The sequence below is a fragment of the Colias eurytheme genome, chromosome 20 (genome assembly GCF_061535395.1).
Source record: "Colias eurytheme isolate Ceu_HAF_F1 chromosome 20, ilColEury1 Martin Lab GWU primary, whole genome shotgun sequence".
Lineage (NCBI taxonomy): Eukaryota > Metazoa > Arthropoda > Insecta > Lepidoptera > Pieridae > Colias > Colias eurytheme.
In genome coordinates, this window is record NC_142999.1 from 3,522,174 (window position 1) to 3,547,204 (window position 25,031).

The 25,031-nt window shown below is 32.3% G+C and overlaps 1 protein-coding gene and 1 long non-coding RNA gene across 2 annotated transcripts in view; both read left to right on the plus strand.

Annotated features, from left to right (window-relative positions):
- The first annotated feature begins 6,734 nt into the window (after nucleotides 1-6,734).
- The window catches only part of Spec2 (CDC42 small effector protein Spec2), a 53,662-nt gene continuing 35,365 nt past the window's right edge, over nucleotides 6,735-25,031 (plus strand). Inside the window, exon 1 of the mRNA XM_090113820.1 lies at nucleotides 6,735-6,869. The gene's annotated coding sequence lies outside the window, so the exon portion shown is untranslated. The remainder of the gene's footprint in view (nucleotides 6,870-25,031) is intronic.
- Nucleotides 13,956-15,340, plus strand: LOC149899562 (uncharacterized). The gene is made up of 3 exons (XR_016457887.1): nucleotides 13,956-14,044; nucleotides 14,600-14,786; nucleotides 14,880-15,340. It is a non-coding gene; the product is annotated as an uncharacterized LOC149899562 (long non-coding RNA).

Below are 25,031 nucleotides of genomic sequence, written 5' to 3' on the forward strand. Positions count from 1 at the left end.
ACTTGCTTCGAGCGAATATGTTGATCAATTTAATCGATATAATCTACTCCCGATTTTTGTTATCTAATCCTTGTGATAAGTAATTTATGTCTTCTAACAAATGTATATATACATAGTATACACCCTAGATATATAGATAATTTTTGAAATTTGAATAGTGTTCCGTTATAAATACGGCTATTTATGACCTTGTGACAAGCTACGTTATTAAAATATGGCAATGCTATACACAGTCTATGTATAATGTTTTATAAAAGAAATTTTAAGTTATTTATATAAAGGGGTTTGAAACTTTTTGTATGGACGCTGGCATATCGACCCGCCGCCATTTTGATTTTTTTTCAAAATCGCGGCGCACGATTAAAGTGGTATGTATGGATAGAGGACACATAGACGAACAAAAAATGTCTCATAACATAGTACCCTAAAGCGTCACATTACCGAGATATTTGGAGGTAAATATTCACTTATGAGTACAACGACAAACACTAAAAATAGACTTATTACGTGTCTATATGCATAATATTATCTCCAAATAATCACTCCCAGGTAGATTATTATTATTACAGGAAGAAAGTAGGTATTCATTACATTACTTACATTTTTATGTAATGTATGTATGTTTTTATGTAATGAATGTACCTACTTTCTTCCAATAAACTGTTAATAATAATAATCTACCTGGGAGTGATTATTTGGAGATAATATTATGCATATAGACACGTAATAAGTCAATTTTTAGTATTTGTCGTTGTACTCATAAGTGAATATTTACCTGCAAATATCTCGGTAATGTGACGCTTTAGGGTACTATGTTATGAGACATTTTTTGTTCGTCTATGTGTCCTCTATCCATACATACCACTTTAATCGTGCGCCGCGATTTTGAAAAAAAATCAAAATGGCGGCGGGTTTGATATGCCAGAAAGTTTCAATGCCCTTTATATTTTAATAATTTTATAATTTATTTATTTGTTATGTACCTACATATAACACGCCTTAACTATTAGAGGATGCATGGGGCCTCCCAAGAAGGACTTGCACCTGTTAGCAATTGTGACATCGCGCACACCTGCGATTCCAGAGAGTGTTGCGGCAATCATCGCCACCGCGACGCTTTAGCTGCCCCGCCGAGGACGACGAGCACTCTTGGTTCCAACATTGAACCGGGAGGGACGTAGTTTAAGTTAGGAATAATTTATAATGTAATTTTTTTACAATAAATTATTAATAAGTAAATTTCGGTTTTTTTTGCGCCTTCGCGGGTCGGTCAATATAATTTATTCGTATTTCCCAGTACAATAAATATGATATTATGTATGCTCAATATTATTATTAAAAAAAAACTAAAATGTAGTACCTACTACCTACCTACCCAAAAGATGCGAATTACGAATAGGTAGGTATACGACAAATATTAAATAAATATTTTATTGTATAAGTATGTATTTAAATAGCTTATCATCTTTAATTTATCTATATCCTCAATCTCTTATCAACAGCTGTCGATGGCATACGATTATTATATTTGAAATGATGTTTATTTTTGTGATTAATGTATTTATTTTTTTATAATAAAATTAAATTCCACAAAAATTACATAAATATATTGGGGAAAAACTACTATTAAATTTTATACATAGTTCCTTGCTAATATAAAACGAGAAGGCGTACTCATTAGTACAATCAATAAAAAAATCTAACAATAGGTAACCAGTTTACATATTTGCTTCGATGTCAATCATTTTTTTAAGAACATTATTTTTTTTATATAATATATAACAAAGTACAAAAATTTTACATCGTATTGGTATTGTTGGTATTCATTAAGGAAATATAGTTGTCTACTCATATTTGATAATAACTAACTTTTTGTGCATAAATCCAAATACGTGTTAAATAAATAAAAAAAAACAACACCTTTTACCGTTTTACGTGTAATATTATTTGCTTTTCCGAGTTAATGCGTCTCATTTATCAACATTCACATAATTTGCATATAGGAGCATTGTTCTAGTATAATACCTCTATCTTGGATAATATACGTCATGACTCATGAGGATATCGTTAGCAAATATCCTTATCAATGTGGACAGTGCCGGAATGAATCGAGGTCGTTCAAAGTTACAATTTTTTAAGGGCGCCAACTTATTAAATCCATTGTTATCAAATATAAGTTGTTCGATTGAATTGACGTCATCTGCATCGTCACAAGATCGATCTATTAAGGTATCTATTAATTCGGTTTAAGAAATATTATGTAAAAACAAGTAAGTAAAAAAACTTGTACCTATATTTTCGTACATATAAACAAAGTTTTTAAGTTTAAAGCATAATAGTTTTCATACAACGCCTATTTTTACTAAAACAAGTAAATAGATATTAGTCACAAAAAATATCAAATATTTAATTAATAAAATTTGAAGTTGAATCGAAAAATTAAACGTAAAACGTTTCTTAGTTTCTATTTTAATTAAGGGCGCCGAAACACGTCCTAGAAACAGGGCTTAGTCCGGCCCTGGGTCGCTACTTACTATCACATAAGCTGTTCAATGGCTTCATCTAGAGAATTAGGTACGTACTTTATTGCAACATTGTTTAAACTGTTCTATTTGTTATAAGATCCTTTGCTAGATGGCCGAGATTTATTTATAAAATAGATTATGAATTTCTAATTAACAGAGTAGATAAAAATGGACATAAATGGAATGAAGAATAAGATACGATTTAAATATTAATTTGTAACACAATAAAAATTTCGTTTTCATTGCATTTAATGTATCGGACATATTTTAAGATTTTAAAACGGTATCTTAGATACTTAATCCTTAATATACGGTAAGGTGTAACATCACCACTGCTCGAACGATGAAGGAAAACATCGTGAGGAAACCGACATGTCGAAGAATCAAAAGTTCGACGACATATTGTGTCATCCGCCAACCCGCACTTGGCCAGCGTGGTGGATTATGGCCTGTACCCTCATAGGAGGCCCGTGTCCCAGCAGTGGGAACATATATGGGCTGATGATGATGATGATGATGAAGGTGTAAGATACATTCTAGAATTAATTATACTTTATCATCCCCAACTCATTGAACTTATCTTATCTGCAGTAATAATATTATGTAGGTATATCGTGTCTTTATATGACAAAAAAAATGTTACCAAACAACCACAGCAAAAATCGCCTTTTTGCTGATTAATTTCAAACAATAACAAGGAGCTTATGAGGCCTGGTGAATGAACCAAATATTTTCTTCAGATATGTACTGTTATGTTTACAAATGGATTAGCGACTACTGTTATCTGTGTGTGCAAATGTGACCGATCGCTCGCAGTTATAAATATGTTAATAAATATATTTTATGAGAAAAATATATGTATAAGTACACGCTGGTACTTACTTAGATATTTTGTAATTATGGTTAATTATAATATTATAAGTTTTGCGATATTTTAAGTTAAGAAATACAAAAAGACAAAATACCTATGCTCGTGAAACATTTTGTATAAACAAATCAGGCAACAGCACTAGAAAACAGACATAAAATGCATTTATATTACCTACCTCTGAAACCTAACAAATTTCAAGAGGCCCTACTTTGCTAATATAGACTAGGTTAGGGTTATACATATTTCTGCGGACGCGGTTCTACCGAATACCCGCGGCCCCGTCTATAAAGCGGCTCGGCGGAACACAGTGGAGTTTATTCGGTAGGACCCTGCACTCAGCAGGGTGAGTCCGACATAACCCAGGGCTCTTCCCCCGAGTGCCCTGGGTATGCCTAAATGCATTCTCCACTATAAAAAAAAAAAAGGGTTATACATATTTCTATTAATACATATCATAATCATTATTTTCTAGAAAATTTCGTTCATGTATAATTAAACATTAATTCACATAGGTAGTTAAAACTGTAAACATAGTCATAGTAAAACATACACGAATTTCGATAAAAATTTAAAAACCATCAAGCCATATAAAACTCGTTAACGCACGTATTAAGTTTTTGTAATTCAAGTCCTTATCATTTTCATAAGCTTTGTGCGTATCAGAGCCCGGAGTCCGGACCTCCCAAGGCATCTGTAGTGTGACCATAAAGTAATAAATCTTAGTACTTTTACGACTAAAAATAATGCTTATCCTCGTGCTTATTTCTTTAATGCTTTTTTTTAATAAAGCAAAACTCATCAATATTTTACTGACGAAGCATAAGATTTTATATTAAACACACTTGTTTGGGAAATTTTCGTGTTCTTACATAATAATTTATTAAAGCTATGCTGAAGTGCTAAACATTAACTAAATATTGAATAATTCTTTTTTAATTTTTTATCAACTACCTACCTACCTACCTATTCCATAATAATATAACCTTTATGAAAACTAAAACCTTTCAACCTCATTAATCAGTATACCATACAAATTACACATATTCAAACAAATTCGTTTGTATCTGTCGTGGGCCGTGGCCATATCGTAGATTTGCTCATTTCATGAAATGATTGATCATTTCACGAAATGGTCGCATTTCATGAAAAGATTGAATGTCTATTGGCCACATCATGATAAGAAATCGTTTGTCGATATGGCCAACTAAACGTGCGGTTTTTTCATGAAATGATCAAAATTATTTGATCATATCGTAAAATAGTTACATTAATCATGTGATAAGATGGCGGCCGCTGGCAAAAATTTTATTATTCGTAGTTAAAAACTTTATAATTCGTTTAATTACATTTAATTATAATATGAAGAAAGTCATAGCAAAGAATTTACGACGTAGAGGTTCGAGTACTATGGAAACTGCGGATATCTTATATTGAAGATAAAATGCGTCTAAAATCTAATGATTAGGATATCATTACTGCAATATTTTTAGTTGGGTAATAGCTCATCATCAAAACTCACGTTTGTTCGTGTATGTTCAACTATCATAGAAAAATCGCACTGAACGTGCAATTATTTTGCAAGCAATTAAATAGAATAATACTTACACTTCACAAATAATATAAATGAGGTTCAATTTTCTATATTTTTTTCACTATTAAAAAATTTAAAATTTAATTTAATTTTGGTTTATCTAATATCTATAGACCGGGAGATACTGACACAAAATTTCGAGTCATTTGTAACAGGATGGCGGTTCTACAGGGGTCTTAGTACGCAATGACAAAAAGAAAAACGATGGCGTGAACGCTGGTACCGGCGGCTTAGTCGCGTGGGCGTTAGTCGAACTCGTCGGAAAATAGCGAAAGTCAAACGATTTGTAACAGTATGGCACTTATTTTTCCTGTAAGTTTGAGGATCAACAAATATAAATACAAAATTTCAAAGATCTAAGTGTTGGAAATCCTCACTTATATAAATTAATAATAAATTAAGTTTTCAAGTATAACAGCACTTTTTCCCCCTACTAGAAGTATGGCAAATATAATAATGGTCACATTTTATCAAATACTCTCCAAAAATCCAAATGCAATACTGGTACAAAAAGTTTGGCGAAATAAAAATTTTTTGCAGATTTTCGGCGGTATGGCGACCATTTTGAATCGTCCGAAAAGTATGGCATGGCGATTTTCGTAAATGGCTGCACGACGATAGTTACCTGTGCAAAAGTTAGCCTGGTACAAATGGTTGAATGATTGTTTTATTTAAATCAACACATTCGCGTCGGTATGGCGGGCTGTAAGTCACACCGGAAAAGTATGGCATGACACTACCGCCTACTACTTTTTTATGGGCTATCGGTAAATTCTAAAATTTTTGTGTTACAAATCGTTTGACTTTCGCTATTTTTCCGACGAGTTCGACAAACGCCCACGCGACTAAGACACCGGTACCAGCGTTCACACCATCATTTTTCTTTTTGTCATTGCGTACTAAGACCCCTGTAGAACCGCCATCCTTGTTACAAATGACTCGAAATTTTGTGTCAGTATCTCCCGGTCTACTATGAGAGATAGTCTATAACTGCAAGACAGAAAGTTTACTGTTCCAAGTTCAAAAAGTTTTTTTTTTAATAAGTCCCATTCCACACAAATCACAATCATGGTCAACGTCAACGATACACTTCAGTGATTCCACACGTTGTGCGATCGTGTAGAAAAGAGATACATGTGATCACTGCCTAATTTACATGGCCATTGTGTACAAATTGTGCCCGTGACGATGCTTGCAAATTTAAGGTAATTTTGTATTCTATATAATTATGTGATTTTACTATAACAGATAACTGAAAGAGTAAGTATTTCAGTTTCATTTTAAGTTCATTTGTCATATTTAGGCCTTAAAAGTTACTTAGAAAAGTTGAATTACAATTTTTGTATTTGACAGTTTCAGAAAGTAATTAAAAAAATTTTGTCTAAAAAAAGTATTTTTTTTTTATCATCCAATACTTCTAGGTAATTCCTACTTAGTTTAGCCTTGGACGGTGGACCAAAGACCAAAACTCTGATTCCGTTCGGAAATGTCCCGGAAATTATCAGCCTGGATCTGGCAACCCTAGTGTATGGCCGTGGCATGCACAATGTGTATGTAGAGCGAAACAAATGTTGTAGATCTCAATATTTACCCACAGCATAATAACCCTAAACTGTTTTGTAATAAGGATGTTTATAGCGTAACAGGATGAGACGTGAGAACGTTTTTCTTGTGAACAATCGTCCCCACACCGACGGAGTTTGCCTGTTGGCTGTTGCCAATAATTGCCATTCGTCATCAGTCCGCACTCCGCAGTCGTCACGGCAGTCGTGTTAAAACAGTGCTTCGGGATAGTGCGTTAGTTGTGTCTATACAAACGTAAAGTGCAGTTATTGTGAATTGAATTATTATACTTGTGTTACAACATAATAATTTTTAATCTGTAAGTACCTACTATTTATGTTACGCAAACAAAGTGAAACTTTAATTGATATTTTAATGAGAAAGCATGGCCGCGATTCCGTTACTTGTGTATATTCTTTTGAACTTGTCTGACAAGTCTTAATCCATTTCCTTAACCAAACGGATGTACCTAGAGGAAAGGGGGGAAGTATATCATTTTCTAAAACCATAAATTATTTTTATTAGTCTTTATTAATTCGTCTTTTATTTTAAACAAGTAAGAAAGTTTTATGAATTTTATTATTTAACTTTAATGTAGGTATTATTTCATCAATATAATAAATTCTTCTTGTTTAGAATAGGTACATCCTAAATCCTAATATTTTCGTTGAAATTCACTTAAATTTTTACGCATTCACAAAATTTTATTATTTTTGTTCAGTAACAATAAGTAATGTACCAACATTTATAAATAATTCCTTAAAACAGACTTTTCCTGAAGACTTGGAGGCAGTCAACGTAGTGAGTAATCCTCGTTATACATATTTATAGCGGCTTGCTTGTTTGGTTATCAGCTAGGTATTCATAACACGACTGTTTCTGTTCACTGTTTATTTGATAGGTATGTAAACCCTTAAACAATTCAAATTTTAATTCTCAAGTTAAGAAATAGGTAGGTACGTAGGTATGTCCTCTCAGCATTTTTTAGTCATAGAAATTGCGATTGCGAAAACTTGCGATTATAACATACAGCTAGGTACTTACTTAACTACAAGATTTCTCAGACAGCCTGTAGCTATAATATGAAGAGACTAATAAAATATTGAAGGAAATCAGCGCGATGAAAGAAAACGAGGAATTATTCAAGGGAAAGGAATCTTCACCTCTAAAATAAGTTTTTCCAATAACCAAGAGTAGCAAGCAAAACTATAATGGTATTTCCGGTAACCAATAGTTACCCGAAAACTGTCGTTTTGTCAAAACTCATTTTCAGTTGTTATATAAATAGCCCAAAGATAAAAGGAAAATCATCTAACGTCCGCTTCGCTAAATACCGACATAACGACATAAACAAAAGCAAAAAAGGAAATCTATATGTGTATGAGTTACCTACCTAGAGTTAGTAGGTACCTATTTAAAAAAATATTGTCAAGGAAAAGTTATTGTCTAGTTTTCTTTAGAATTGTGGCCTAAGAGCTAGCGCGCACGAGCAACTTTGTCTCGGCAACTATTTTGTCATTGTCTCCCCCATCAATTTGTATTTTGTATGGGGAGTTGCGTCGCTACGTGCGCGCACTTTCATACTAGACCATAGGTGGGAGAGACAAAATAGTTGCGGAGACAAAGTTGCTCGTGCGCGCACTGTCTAAAACGAAAATGACGAAATGCACATTTTATTTGAAAATGGATTAAACTTAAACTCAACTTAAACTTAGGCACCTAACACCTATAAGCTAATATAAATATAAGCTGCCTCATCCGAGCAGCAGTTTGACCGCCTCCTTAGTCCTTGGTACAGTGGTTGACGCGTGAGCGTAGCACCGAGTGGTCCTGAGTTCGATTCCCGGTGGAGACGAAGAAAAAAAAAAGTCTCGGTCTGGTAGGACACAGAAGGCTGATCACCTACTTGTCCCTAAAGAAAATCGATCAGTGGAACAGATGTATAAAAAATGCATCTGCCCCTTACCCCACTAGGGGATATGGGACTTCACATCCAAACAATCAATCCAACCGAAGGAAAAAACATTTTTAAATATTTTCTGCGCATGTCGTTATTCGAAGTGTACATGTGAACATTAGATAGACATTACACTTCTACGTATAAAATTAAATAAAAATAATGTTTATGTCAACCGTAAAACGGCACGTATGTACCTATAGGTTATACTGATTTAAGAAATTCTCGAATCAAGGTTATATCTAGTGACACACATTTCCTAACATGTGTTATACTTTTTTGTGTAAAGGCTATAAATGTAGGCTGTTCGTGAGCACTTAAAACTGTCTGAGTTTGACTTAAATACTGGTTAAGATTTTTTAGACAATCATACATCAAAACGCCCCTAGATTTATATAATACTATTCTAATAATAGTAATTCTTATTTTTAAATTTTATACTTCGTTTCGGTTTGGCCCGAATAGACGAGGATTTATTCATTTATACCTACTTTATAGTTTATAGCATAGTCTCTAGCACAAAAAATATCGCATCAATATACCTACCTCCAATGATTATCATTAAATCCCCAAAATTAATCCTCAAAAAATTATACCGGCCGAATTGATAACCTCCTCGTTTTTTTGGAAGTCGGTTAAAAATACAAAGTTAGAAATTCTTCTTTACATTATAATATACAGTATCAAATTATCTTTATACTTATAGGTATACTAATAGGTATGGCGATAGTATAGCAATTTTACTTATTCTAAATCGCATTCAACAAATTTGAGAGTCATACGTAGACATGATGACTAATAGCTGCTAATATATTATAGCGATACAATGCTAAAACTGCCAATTGTCATTCGGAGAGAACAAGGAAGCTGTAATTATAGTTATTTGTTACTCGCGACCCCGACTTACGGATTTTGTATGTAACTAGCTGTGTTCCGCGGTTTTATTCACCTAAATTTGAGGAAAAAGCGCGATGAGCCTTACTCGGTAAATGGACTATTCGACATAAAAAAAAATCCAGTCAATCTAGCAGTTCCTGAGATCATTGCGTGCAACCAAAAAATTTTTCACCGACATTCAATTGGTCTATGTGTCCACTAACAACTTCCTAAGAATATAAATTCAAAAGTAAAGTCTTTCTATCAAACTTTCTCGCCTCGGATATATTCATATTTTCTATTTTAAAATAGACTGATAAATCGATAATTTATAGATTGGAGCATAAAGTTTTTTAATCCATTGTTAATTATTTAATGAACTCATTGTTTCGATGTCTTATCAACAGATCTTTATAGTACCACCGCGTTTCCTTATTTGACTGGTTCCGCTTTAATTGATCTAATGATAATAATAATAAAAAAATCAAGAAGTTTAACAATCTTATAATCAAGGATATTAAAATATTTATACAATCATCCAATCTATTAACTTAGCAAAAACGGAACGGAAGACAATATTAATTTCTTCTTTTACAATATTAACTTATTTTTCACATACAGGCAAAAATACACTAAAAATTAAAACATGTTATTTGTCACTAGCTTCCGCCCGCGACTCCGTCCGCGCGGATGTCGGTCTTCGCGTGGATGGTTTATTTCTCCATTTTGAGTAACTCTGACAATAACATCTTATAAAATATATCTATTGGACTCAAATACGGCTAGGCCTATAATAATACCCAACGTGTGTTCGCTGTTCTACAGAACAACGTCTATGGATAAAACTGAAAAATTAAGATTATTTTTTTTCTTCGTATTTTTTCAGGATAAAAAGTATCCTATTTTACGCCCAGGATAATAAGGTATAATTATACCAAGTTTCATCGAAATCGAACCGTTAGTTTTCACGTGATGTCTTCACATACAGACAGACAGACAGACAAAAAAAATTTTAATCACATATTTGGGTTTGGTATCGATCCAGTAACACCCCCTGCTATTTATTTTTTCAATATTTTCAATGTACAGAATTGACCCTTCTACAGATTTATTATATGTATAGATCACAGATCACAGAAACTAAAGGGAGATATGGTTAGGGGGCGGGGCCGGTGTCGCAGCAATATGTACAAAAAGAGAACAAACTGTAGCGGTGCTGTATACGTACGTCACTTACAATCTAGTGTGCGAACGAATAGTCGCTCTCATATTTTTGTGTGATGACACGCACACAACGCGAAGTATTGTTTTGATTTTGTTTACTGCAGTTGTGTGCGTAAATTTTTTATGAGACACGGTTTCGTACTCGGCGCAAGCGATTGGCATCTCTCTAGATCTCTATGGTGTAGAATGTAGATAATACATATTCAACGTTCAACATATAAAGCAGTATTGCACGCCTCATAAGCGAAGCGTTGAGGTGGGTACTACTGTCACTTCGCGCAAAACATCTGATTTTTCAAACTTAAAATGTCTTTATGTATCATACATTGCACTTGTAAGATAATACATACACACACATATTAAGAAAAAACACTATTTTTAACATTCATGATATTTTTGATGTCATTTTTGTTATTTAAACTAGTTAAAAAACAGTTTAAAAAAGTTCTGTCTTGGACGTCCGTGTGTCTGTATGTGCGGATCCTTTTTCTTGTTAACACGATAGCGACCGAAATACTTTACTAATCGAGTCTTTTTTTTTCTCTTACGCTTGAGTATGCTCAGGAATAGAACCCTTTCATTTTTCAGGGTCTGATTCGATGTGGTTTAATTGTTATTAAATAAACAAAAATAATAATTAATAAATATTTATTAAAAAAAAATTATGAGGCGTGCACTTTTGGATTTTCCAAATTATTTACATTTAGCATCTAAAGCATTTTATTCCGTTGACAAAACAAAGTACCTACTTCAATATTAGCGGACTTCATTCAATTATGAATCCATCATATACGGAACAGTTATTTGCGTGCTACATTAGATTATTTTTCGCAAGTTCGACGACCGGCGTTACTCATTTTCTTACATCTATTTAAAAGGCGTGATTCACGGACAGACAAAGGAAATGCGAACAATTACGAAATGGCTTTTTTATACGGATTTATAATATAGTTTTGTTTATGATGACGTAATTCTTTGGAATTTTTGTATGTAGGAATTCTGCAATTCGACATTTTTGTAAGTAGGTATGTTATTTAAACAAGTGAATTTCGGATATGCAATTTTTTAAATTGAATCTTTCGGGTGTCATTTGTTAAAAATAATAGGTACCTACCTACTTACTTATTTATATGTTGTGTTGTCACATCACACATGGCAATGAAGACAATGGGATAATAGTAGAAAGGTCGTTTGAGGACATTTCAAATGAAGTCACAAACTGAAACTGTTGACTTACTAATATAATTAAATTAATTATCAGTAATAACCGTTTCATGATTAATTGTTTATTAAGTTTCAAGTGTTTATTTAATTTTCTTTCATATATAAATAATACTTGGATACTCAAATTTTAATAATTTACGACTAACTTTCAATACGATACGAACCACATGTAAGAATGTTACGCTTCGTATTTACAAAAAATAGCACTAAATTATTAAGGCAATTTAAACTCAAATATGCAATGTTTGTTTCACCCACATTTCGTTTAAACTACTTATGTGAATATATTATTTATTCAAACATTATTTTAATAACAACGATAGTACTTTGTATGTTTTAAATTAGCACCTGTTATAAAATTACGAAAGCGTAATTTTAGCGTAATTTAACGTAGCGCAAGGATATTAAAACCACATCCTGCCATCTCTGGACGCGAATATTTTATTCAGAAATACGAATGTTCCATCTTCTTTGTTAGGTATTACAACTGCCGTCTATAACAATAGGAAAGAAACGCAGGCGAATGACGCCAATTTCTATTGTTTAAATCTTATTGAAGGTAGTTGTAACGAACGTGTGCTTGACAAAAACGAGTCTTATCTCCTTGTGATAGAGTTCTAAATGGGTTATTGTAGCGATGGTTTGTATAAGAGGTGTATATCAACAAGTGATATGAATAGGGATGCTGGTCACGATCCTAGGTGTAAAGATACGGGTCTATTGAATATTGTAATGTAATCGTAAACTACAATTGCTCAATGCTCATGGTATTTACTACTTATTTACAAATGGACGAATATAGTATAGAATATAGATATTTCGACTTATATGTGAAACGATCTGTGTGTATGATAATCGAAATGAATAAATAAATGATATATTTTAATGAACAATTTAGTGTTTACATGAATAAGTACCTACGTATAGGTACCCCGTACCGACCCTCTGCTCCTACTAGATTTAAATGAAGAATACACTATTTTTTGCGGTATTCCTATTTATAATAAATTCAAATTTATTCATGGATAGTTTAAAACTTTAAACTTTAAAATATGGTACTAAAGTTTTATTTGCCCTAACCTTGGTATTCATAAAAATTCGCAATAAAAAAACCACCTTCAGTTAATTAATCAAGCATATAAAAACAATGTTACCATACAGGTGTAATAAGTAAAAGTTTCTTACAAATAAATTAAATTAATTTCTCCCACATTTTCCCATACTTTCTAACGATCTTTAGAATAATCGAGAGCTGTCATTAAGTGCACTGTGCACATTCGTAGCTTACCTTTGCCCTCAATGACAAAGCAAATCGTTTGTGACCCATATTTGTGTCATGATGCATTTGACTTCCTTTTGTAGATTTATATATGTATAATTTATGTATTATACTGTACTGTATATAGAAATAGTAGACAATGAAGATTCTGCAACTTCATTTTTTGCCCTATAAGACCATCCTATAAAAAAATGTTGCAAGATTTATTTTATGAGACAAAAAATATACCTAGTTATACCAAGTTTTTGTTTAACGGCTTTTATCGATGTTTATTTGGTTATAAAGACAAAATTATTGCAAATCTTTCTCTACTCTCTAGTCTCTAGCAATTAATAAGAAACTCCTGCAAAAGCGCGTAGAATCATTTTGCATTCCAAGTAATTTCTGCGACATGCAGTGAAATTTAAACGTGAGTAATAAGACTTCTGACATAACAGTACATTAACTCTGATCACGTTCACCAGAGATAATAAGGAAGTGACAAAAATCGACAGCTTCGGAAGTGCATACTGCATAGGTACCATGGTACCTATATGTTTTGGTTATGTAATTTACTAGACGATTGACCGATATATCAAAAGGCGGGATGAAATTAAATTGCCATTTTGGTTTGAAGAAGATTTAGATCGATAACTAGTGAAAGAATTAAAAAAAAACTTGATTTATGATGGTATCAAACAACTTTTATACGCTGAAGATATTAGCTATATACATTGAGATAATATTAATATGGAGACGATACCGCCTACACCACTTATGTTCCACTCAACATACGTCATGTGGCGTAACTGCACTCAGTCGCTTGCTCGCTCATTGGCGCGAACGTCACGCTCATTTTTAGTGAAACGCATCAAATATGCCTACGTGTGTGTTACGATATTGCACAAATAATACAAATAATACGGAAAAGTGCAAAGGAATAACTTTTCAATCAGTAAGTAACTAGATAATAATTTTTAAAACTTAGTTAGAACAAAATTTTTGGCGGGCGACATTTTGCGTCATTTGTCATAGATTAAAAATTTAAGATATGACATTGGGCATGAAATAAGTGTTTTAGTAATATTTGCTGGCGTATATTTTTATAGTATAAAATAATAATTTTACATATTTAGAAAAGCATAGACTGGTTGTTAATTGAAAAAAGGTGAAATCATGAAATATGAAACTCAATTACTTAATCACCAATTTTTTTTTGTTAATTGATTTTAATCAATTTTAATTGATATTGTATAAGCTACTGACTTGAACGTATAATTGAATTATTATTTATTTATCTGCACTAATATTATAAAGAGGAAAACTTTGTTTGTTTGTTTGATTGTAATAAATAGGCTCATAAACTATTGGACCGATTTTGATGAAATTTGGCACAGACAATCTTTAGACCCTGAGAAAAAACATAGGCTACTTTTTATTGCGAAATATGTACCACGGGCGAAGCCGGGGCAGACCGCTAGTTCAGAGATTAATATTTTTTCTATTCAAGGTTTCCATGTCTGGGTCGTGAAGAAAGGGAAAAATGGGTAAAATTTGTCCAAAACAACCGCAGTGAAGAAACCTGGTTACCATCCGATAGAACTAGCGTCTGTTCATTGCATTTTCGCGATGAGGATAAATATACCACAAAAGCGGGAAGGCGTATTCTAAAGAAGTCTGCTGTTCCTTGTATTGATGTTAGTAATAATAATAAAATTTTACGGATTTGTATAACAAATAAAATATTATTTTAGCCATCACTAACATTATAATTATTATATTTATTTTAGCCGAAGGTGTGCTACAATAGTACTGGAACAATACAAGCAATTTCTGAGCCGGGAACATATTCTGAGGATGATGAACTAAATATAAATAAACACAATTTTTACACGGCTTTTATTTTTTTTCTAAAAAAGGCTCAATTTGTAAGGAATGAAACTTCCCATAGCCCATATTGAACCTCCTCATCCTATATTATATGCCAGATATTGTTAGCCCCGCGTAGTAAAGTCAGTTTATATCTAAAATAAATATTAAGTAAGTACAAAGAAAATTTCAAGTCAACGTGCATGTAAGGAGTGGCACCCAATAAAATAAACAGAAAGAAACAAAGTGTCGCCTCTATAGCGGTGAGTCAGTGACATCGCATAATCTATGACTGTCTAGCCGTCATTCGCGCGCCCCGCGCCGCCATCTTGGCGCACAGATTTTGTTCGTGGTGTCTGCTCCATTATTAATATTATCTCAATGGCTATATATCGTTCTCATTTATTATGATTATTTATTAAGCAAATTACACACACTTTGATATCACAATAAACAACATTAGTTCCATCATTATTTATCCCATAACGAATAAAAGTTTTTAACTCTACAGTTAAAGATAATCAACTCACTATACCAATAAAGAGCAGTACAAATATTACTATGTATGTCGAAACATAAGCCGTGCGCATGGGCACGGAATGCGTTGCAAGATAAAACCAAAATAACCAGCCCGTTGTCATGGCAACCGCCTCCCGCGCTACCCAGATTCATTAGAAACTTCAAACTGGGCTATTTATGCAAACAGACTGTTTTGTATACATTAACCGCTTTTCAACGTCAGAGAGGAGAAATTGTTGAGATGGGGCTTGCAATTAAATGGGATAAACGGATACGTGTATATCAAGTTAGTGCAACCAGCTAAAATCAGCCAATGACCTGTTAGGTGGTTATTTTATTAGTCATATCTAAATGGATATGTTTGTGATTAAACTTAATTCTCTAAAATGCAAAATTTTGATATAAATTATTAATGTACGGATACCATTTCCGTAAAATAGTGCTCAATCTTAGATTATGGATTGGTCTCCGCGCGCGCGCTACGACTAGATACCGCCGGCGTACTTGAAAAATGCGGCAACTTATAGTACGCCGAATTCGGCGTACCCAAGCCAGTCGTGTCACAAGCATTGTGTGGAGAGGGTGAACCGATAATTTATAAAGATTTTGAACAAAATCTGAAGTAAACTGCCTATTTGTGTCATAAAACTATTTAAAAATAATACAATAATACAAAAAAATAATACAAAAAAATAAGAAAGACGCTGGGATCACGTACCATCACTAAGTATCGTATTATTCGAAATTTCTCCTTTACTTCGAAAAATTTTTCTACGAAAATACGACGCCATTCAGTGTTGCCGTATTGCATATCCAAAAAAATACACGTGGTTGAGGAAATATTTTACTTAGCAATAATTTGAACTTTTTTTTTTCAATACTATTACTAACACATGTATAAAAAAGTATAAGTAATACAATAATTTATTTCTGTTTAACCATGTTTAACTGACTCATATAATATGTTTTTTTTTTTTCATTTCCGCTTTTTTACTTTTAAACAACCTTTGTGACTATAGTATAGTAGCGTCGCAAGTGGATTTGAGTCACATGTTCATGGATTCGATTCCCGGCCAGGGCAGGATGAAAAAAATATTTTTCAAACTTCTTTCCAAGATGCCAGATTTCCCATTTATGAGGTAAAATTTATGTAGCTGGCAGCCCAATTCTTCACACACACTAGCGTCTTTACAAATTGCCTAACACACACTACAGAAATGAGTTGCCGCACTCACAGAGCTATTGTTTTTAGGTGGGGCGGTATCTAGTCGTAGCGCGCGCGCGGAGACCAATCCTTAATCCAAGTGCTCAATTTTCTTCAATTTCGAAGTTCGATGTTTTCATAAATTATACTTCTCATTCCAAATTGTATTCGTATCACCATTTGTGCCTTATTTCAGAATAGTCTTGGTTTTGGACAAGCACTATAAAAATATACAGTAAAAACTAAAAATATAACAACAATTTCACGATAAATGAATAATAGTTAAAACTTATAATAAAGCTGAGCTAAAGTTGTCAATCTCCAAAGCAACAACACATCAAAAGCAATACAAGTACCACGAACTATTTAAATAGCATAATGACTAGTGATAAACCGTCTTGTTTATACCAAAGCAATTGCTGGCTGACTCACTATAGTCACTACATACGTACATTTGTTGACTTGTAGATTAAACTTTATGAAGATGTAATAACTAATAACTAGTCCTGACTGTAGGTATTGAACCGGGAAAAGCTTATAAAATATAGCGTTTTTAAAATTAAAAGTGTAGTTTGGGTCACTCCGATGGGTGAACCGTGACGGTGACCTTTCGAGTCGTGAAGAATTTTCAAAGGGAACTATATTTTCTATCACCAAAATTTATATTTGTCATCAAGTTGTATCACCTAATAAATAGATCTATCACCACGAAATATTTTCGTTCTCAGATAAACAAAAATTGTTCCCAGGTATGAATTATCAAATTAATGTTAATATATGTGTAAAATAAGAGATCGATAACCAATAAAATTATATCGCATTACATGAATATAAACTTCGTTCTTATAATAACAGTTTTGTTACTTAAATAATACTTATAATAGCACTGTGCTCAGAATGGTAGATCTGTCACCAAATCGATTATCGATCCCTGACTGCGACTCCTTTTTATTTGATATTTTGTCACCAATACAGTAGTAACATTTTATTTCGTTCAGATATTAAATTAATAGTATTCGTTACCAATTTAATACATCAATTTATAATTTTAACGAAAAAATGATCAAAGGGGCGGAGACAAATTGGCGCGACAAGCTGATTATTCAGTTGTTATTATTTTTAAGAATAAATATTGATTATTTTAACTTATTATTTTAAGTGTTTTATCTACTATTCTGCTAGCCATAAGCCAGCTATTTTAAACCAGCGCTGATTGTTCAGTGGTAATTATTTTAAACAATAAATATTGATTATTTTGACTTTAATAATTGTTTTATTTACTACTCTGCTAAAAATTTTATTTAAATATATAATTTATACTATCAGTGGAAATTTAGAACCTTGGGAGTCTAGTTAAGTAGCAGAATCTTTTGGTTGAAACGATGATGACAACCCTAATTTTTTATTTGAACTTAATGCAATTTTCTAGTAACATAATAATATGATTTTTTGGTGATCTCTTTAAATTAGTTTGCTTAAATACTTAATAAGACACACCTATTATAATACATACAAAAACATTTATTTGGTACGAGATCTTATATCTCAGGATTTTAGGTGATTTATTGTGGAACTGATTTTGCTTTGTTTGGTGACTACATTTTGGTGACAGATCTACTATTTTGAGGACAAACCCTATTATTTAAGAAACACAAAACTAATTAAATTGGTGATAGCTTAAATGATACCCATTTTCAAATTCGCTTCGGTAGACCCGAGATTACGTTCTTTAACATATAAACACACAAACACAAATTTTACCTCTGTATAAAAGTGTACTTAATAATTGCTGAATTAGTTCAAAGTTGATTAATTCAATTGAATTCGTATGTTAAAACGTACAAATACATCTTCATAAATTAATCAAAATATAATTTATTATACTTTTCATTAAAAAATCTTAGAAACACTCAAACCACAGTATGTATTAATAAACACACAGAACATTACTGTGTACATGAACAAGTAACATTGAATTACTTTCATTATTCGTGAGATTCTATTAACAATAACCCTTTGTATTTTATGAGAATTCGCACATGACCAATTTTTGTGTGCCCACATTCTCATGTTTGATATGAATCGTACTTGGTGTTAATAAATTAAGTTTAATTATATAAGGCATTTGCATTTTTTATCCATATTAATTAAATTATAGTACAGGTTCTAGTAAAGTAGGCTTACCCTATAAAAAGTTTACACACGCATGTGTGTAAAATGTAAAATAGTTAATATGAAGTTAGAATTACGCTAATTAGCTATTTTTGGATAAAGCAATCTAAAGTTAAATAAATTATTATAATTGGTTCAGTGATTACTGAGTACATAATACATATATCATTCACAAACATGTTTTTGCTACACAATTTGTAAATAATTGCCATTTTAAACGTATTTCCCATGAGACAAACACAAATAGTCATAAAACGTAGATAATCAAATGAATATGGATAAACAATCGCAATTGATTATTATTATTAAGTATTTTCCTTTTTAAGTTGCAATATAACCTTAAACTATATAATTTTATAAGTGTAGCCTTGCAATGTTTACATTATAAAGATTGCATATATGTACACATAAAAACTTGCCAAATCTTGCAAATTATATGCTTAAGTGTTAAACGACGAATAATTACATATTTTAAATGCTGCTTAATGCATCTCGATGAGAAATTTATTGAAATTAAATCAATTAAAAGGTCATTCTGTTTAGAATGCTATCCAACAATTCTTTTGAAATGTCTTCTGTATAAACGATTGTTTTTAAACAAATAAGTACTTATGTACGGTAAAGTACCTTTTGAAGAAGTTTTGAAGTGAAACTTCTGTGGGCGCGTTGAGACTTGAGAGTAAAATTTCAAGGTGGTGTCATGACAATACAATCACGTCATGGAGTAAGGTGATGATTTTGGTATCTTCGAAGTTTCACTTTTGACACGTGTGCTCGGCACACACGCTTTTTTAATTCAAACTGAAACAGTTTGAATTAAAAAACAAAGTATTTAGTTTTTTATACTTACTTGATAATAATTTTAATGCTTATTTTTATCAATATAAAAACTTTTACTTAGATGCTCTAATAATTTTACCTCCTGTAGTTGAATGCAACTGACTCAAATAAAACCATTATCTTGAAAGCTACGCCCGTTTGTTATTACAGTGAAATAATATATTATAATTAATAATATATTATATTATAATTCATAAACCCGGAACCCCAAACAAAATAGTTGCTAAGCAACAATAATAAATCAATATTTTACGTGTTTCCGCTGGCTCTAGGAAATTCGGAGATACATCCTGTAGTTATTAATATTATAGAGGATATTATGATGCTAGAAGTATATGCTATGACTTGAAATTGAAAGGTATCATACTCAATTAAACTTACATTTGGTTTCTTTACAATTACATTAATTAGATAAGTACTGGACTGTATGCCAGCCGATTGAATTAACGTGAACAACAAAAAAAAACACACACAAAGGTACAGGCGACTTTCATTAGTTTTAAGAAGCCATAAAATAATATCAATTACAGGCTACAGTTCAAAGACAAAGCATTACAAAGTTGTACAACTATTAATAGACCCACAAGGACATGTGGGAATAGACGCAAAGCCGTGTCAATAAACTTTCATCTGTATATTGTAGCGCGAAAGTTTGTATGTCTGTATCTTGTGCACGCTAAAACAACTCATCCGTTTGAAAATTTGTGTAGAGTTTGGAAAATTGGCGAATGAAATAAACAAAAAATCTTCAAGTTGCTTGTTACATTTGCGTACTTATTTTCGCTTGATTGTGTTAATAGTTTCCTTAAATCTTACGATATATATTTCATTTCCTCCAATTATTTTAAGTATATATGGTATATATCAGTAATTGAGTTTACCCTTCGTCTTCATACAAACTTCCTTCCTGTCAAATATTCTCCCCAACAAAATTAGTCATGTTCAATGCCGTGTTACAATTAAAATGCATTTTAATTATTTGAGCCCTTTATCCTGAACCATAACAGACGTGAGACGGACCTTACCATATCCCCACTTTCGTGCTTATATGTAATTTATAAATGCGAAAGTAGCTGTATCCATCAGTCTCGTATCTATGCGTAAACCACGTACACCTATAGTTTGAGAATTAAGAAAATCCATACTAATATTATAAATGCGAAAGTAACTCTGTCTGTCTGTCTGTTACTCAATCACGCCTTAACTACTGAACCAATTTGCATGAAATTTGGTATGGAGATATTTTGATACCCGAGAAAGGACATAGGCTACCTTTTATTGCGAAATATGTACCACGGGCGAAGCCGGGGCGGAACTCTAGTATACAATATTTTATCCCCAAATTTCTACGGGAACGGCAACTACGCGTTTTACCTTGACTATGCGATCGAAGACGAAAGCGGAAAACAAGTTTTTAATAAACATTTCTTCTAAGAAATCACCTGTTTAAAAATCAAAACTAATCGCACGACACACACAACTTAATTCCACAGAGTATCGGGTGGTATCGGACTATATAATTAAAAGTTCCGGTTTACTCTCACCCACTTTCTTGTTTATATCGTGGTTAATATTTTATGGTACCCCAGATACCACTACCACACCTAGATATAATTGGTACCATAGATTACGAGCCAAGGTCAAATGTCTATGATTTTTTCACTGTTGGAGAAATACTGTTATATTTTTGTTATAAATGTTATTCTTATGGAAATTGAACATTCTCTTTTATGTATTTGACTTGTGTGGAGAAAAGAATAAGGAAGGACATGTTTGTTTTTTAGAATAGCATTCTTTGTGTTTTAGGTAATGTTCAACTGTTATAATTACTGTCCGGTCTCTGATTAATCAAGATTTGTTTTTAACAAACCATTAAAACCAAACATTTTGACTAGTCTAAAATTCCAAGTTTTATTTTCGCGACATTATATAGGTAGTCCAGGTCATGATATTATCAAGGTTTCATCTTATATATAAAATTCTCGAGTCACAATGTTAGTCTGCATACTCCTCCGAAACGGGTGGACCGATTCTCATGAAATTTTCTGTGCATATCGGGTAAGTCTGAGAATCGGCCAACATCTATTTTTCATATGTACCACGGGCGAAGCCGGGGCGGACCGCTAGTTTATCTATAAAAGCAACGTAGTTATGATAAAAATAATCATTAATTAATGAAAAAGCAAGCTGAATTAAGTAAAACAATCACGTTGAACTACCCGCATAAGCATTTCATGAATATGCATAGCACAGGTGTTGTTGATATTTTTAAGATAAACACAATGTCTATATCCGGGTAAAATTGAATATTCTAGACTCTAGACAAAGGTTTTATAAACCTTGACTACCAATATGTACTTAGATAAATAGATATTAAACAGCAGATCGGATTTTAATGAATTTTCGTTTGTTGGTTTTGTAGTCGCTCGCATTAGCATGAACCAGCCATGTGTCGACGTTAATATTTATAGATCAGTTTATTAATTATTCTTAAAAATGTACATAATGATGTGATATCTCAAATCAGTGAATAATCAACATTAAAGTCAAATATTGTTAATAGTATATGCTTAGTATATATGTATAAATAATTCTCAATGTTTTTCAATATTATAAAAACTCGTTCATTTCATTAAAAATAAAATGCATGCAACAAGCAAATTGAATGCAATAACATAAATGCGTTTATTTTAGCTCATTATAACGAAGAAGCCACACTCGACCTGCCGAGTCAGCTCTGAGATGTGAGGGTGACCAACGTTTTGTAGAAATTGCAAATATGTATTATTAAATTAAAAGTTTATATTAAGCGAATACATTGAAATGTATATAATCTGATTCGCAAATAACTCAACTAAAATGTAATAACTAGTATTCATAGAATATTTTGCACGTATGGTATTGACCTTCTAGATATATTTGTACTTACGTCAGAATATATAACAAGAAAGAAGAACACTCGGAAGAAAATAAATCTGCAATGTTATGCAATAGAAAAAAAAGAGTGATCCCTAAAACCGCGGAGAATACCCACATTCAAAGAGATTCATAGAATACCAAGTATTCCTACATGATGGTCACTATCTAATGAGTCACAGCAGGTGGTTCACCCCGGCCGTGTTTATTGGGGTGCAAATATTTGCCCCTTCTAATTTTAGTTCCAGAATCTTCGTATACAAAGGGGTATTTAGTAGATGTTGTTTGTAATTTGATAGTATTAATCATATAGGCTTATACAGGGTGTCCCACTGTTGGTATACTAAGCTCAAAGGAGGTTATAGTTTTGCATACGCTGAGTACGTAAAAAATAATTAAAAAATTCCAGACGCATTTTATTTTCAAATAGATGAATTCTTAAAACTCTATGTGTACACCCATAACAAGCGAGTCACCCAACTTTGCCACCAGCACGTGAGCTATCGTTTAAGATTATGTTTTCATAGATAAAATGCTCATATTAGAGAAGCGGTATATGCCGGCTGCGCGAAGCTAGAGAAGAAAACATGGATTTTCAGGAAAAATTTAGCAAAAAATTTTGGACGTAATTATTTTTTAAAGTATTTTTTACGTGATCAGTGCATGCAAAACTACAAGTTCCTTCGCGCTTAGTATACCAATAGCGGGACACCCTGTATAAGCTTGTTGTAATGTAAAGCTGGTTTAATGAGAATAAATGAGAAAATCCTATTACTATTCAACGGTAATATGTATGGGTAATGGGTATGTTTTTTTAATGAAAACTAATAATCAGTTCTTGATGAAATTTTGTGCAAATGAAAATCCGGATTATGATATAAACCACTGCGTATATCAGTCGTGTGAAAACGCGAGCTGAACTTAGTACCATAAATATCAGTCGTTTTTGCATTGTAACGTTAATTAATTTGCTTTCTTTTCAAATAAACTTTTAACATCAAATATTATTAAATTCAAGTGTTCAGAAAAATTATATAATACTCTCCAAAGAACTTCTAATTAAATCTAAATGACGGTCTTAAAAACGTTGACCAATGCATTTCAAATTTTTAACAATCCATTCGTACTGTAACCATTATGTCTTAAAGCAGTATTATTGCCAGTGTGGGAATGTGATGGCGCTAGACGACGCATATAGCTCTGACATTTGTCTACACTGGAATTAATACTACTTTAAGACTTCGAAACTCTTCTTGTCTCATGGGCCCATGATGGCCCAACAAATGATCGTCATGTTTGCCGCAACATACATTTACGATTACTACTACTACTATACAAACATCTACAATTACGGCTGATCATAGGCATTTAGGCCCTCTACAGTGTAGAGTCTACACTATCGTGATTGCCTCTACTCGCCCAACGCTGCCCAATGTGAAGAGGGCCCATTAGATAATCGCAATTAGATGTTGCAATTGCCCCAATTCTCTTACCTGATATTTATTGGCCGAACCCGTGTGCCAATAGACCGGTATAAATAATGTGAAGTTTTTAGATCGCCCTACTTTGCTCATCCAAATGTTATACAATCATGCTTGGAATTGGAACGATTATGCAGGTTTGATTTATTTTAGTGTATTGTTGAAAGGTTGGTATGTTAGTTGGTAGGAATCAAATCATTGAGAAAATCATTCGGAGCTATTATTATAGTTGTGTAAAATTTCTGAGTACTCACAAAAAAACTTTAACATTTTTTTATGATATTTTTTCTTTCTTCGAACATTTCCATTTCGTTTCGCCATCAGCATTCTTTTGTAGAACATTTTATCCTACAAATAAAAATTATCTATAATCTTCACACAGAAAACGTCCCATACCATAAAGCACGATTTTTTCATAACAATATGTCTATACTCTATGCTATTGTTAGTGTGCGTGCAAAGTGGGAGATAACGCCAGGAATAGACAATATTCAAGATAATATGTGGTTCAAAGTCTCCAATCTTATAACTTGTTATATTTTCTTCTTTGTTTTGAACCAAACTAACTATTTATTTGAAAGACTTTAAAAACTGTAACTTTTATTTGAAAAGCTTTGTAATGAGATACCCTAAGTTACTAACTGTGTTTTAGTTTTTCTGTTTTTACTATGATTTGTAATCGATTGACTAGTTTTGTATATAAAAAGGTCATTGCCATCAATTCAGCTTATAATAATTACAAATTAAAAGTATTAAACTTCGATTAAATTTTCTAAAATGGACACAATTATTTCTCAATAACAGATGACCTTGATTCATCATTATTTTTGAGATTTTTAAATTTTAATACTTTAGTTCTAAGTAATATTAATTTGAACGAAGTTAACTGTGATCTTAGAATGTGAATGGTTATTACTTAGGTAGTGTAATTTTCAAGTGTC